This window comes from Mus pahari, chromosome 12, assembly GCF_900095145.1.
Source record: "Mus pahari chromosome 12, PAHARI_EIJ_v1.1, whole genome shotgun sequence".
In the NCBI taxonomy this organism is placed as follows: domain Eukaryota; kingdom Metazoa; phylum Chordata; class Mammalia; order Rodentia; family Muridae; genus Mus; species Mus pahari.
Genome location: NC_034601.1, coordinates 37652965 through 37653417, shown reverse-complemented (window position 1 = coordinate 37653417; position 453 = coordinate 37652965).

The window sequence follows — 453 nt, the reverse complement described above, 5'->3', positions numbered from 1 at the left end:
CTCCTTCTTCTTCTTCTTCTTCTTCTTCTTCTTCTTCTTCTTCTTCTTCTTCTTCTTCTTCTTCTTCTTGTTCTTCTTCTTTCCACCGATACAGGGTTTCTCTGTGTAGCCCTGGCTGTCCTGTAACTCACTTTGTAGATGAGGCTGGCCTTGAACTCAGAAATCCTACTGCCTCTGCCTCCCAATTGCTGGGATTAAAGGCATGCGCCCTCACTGCCCGGCTGTTTTTCTAGAATCTCTACTGTGCACTCTTTTAAGTTAAAGTTGATGCTTAAAACACTGTAAAAGTTTGAGACTGAAGGATATTCCAGGAAAGACTCAAACTTATGAAATATAACTTAAGAATATTGCCAGATAAGATACTTCCAAGGTACCCTGCCTTTGCTACATCTTTTCTATTAATGAGTAATGGTTGAAAATGTCAAAACAGCACATAGTTTGGAAAAACTTAAA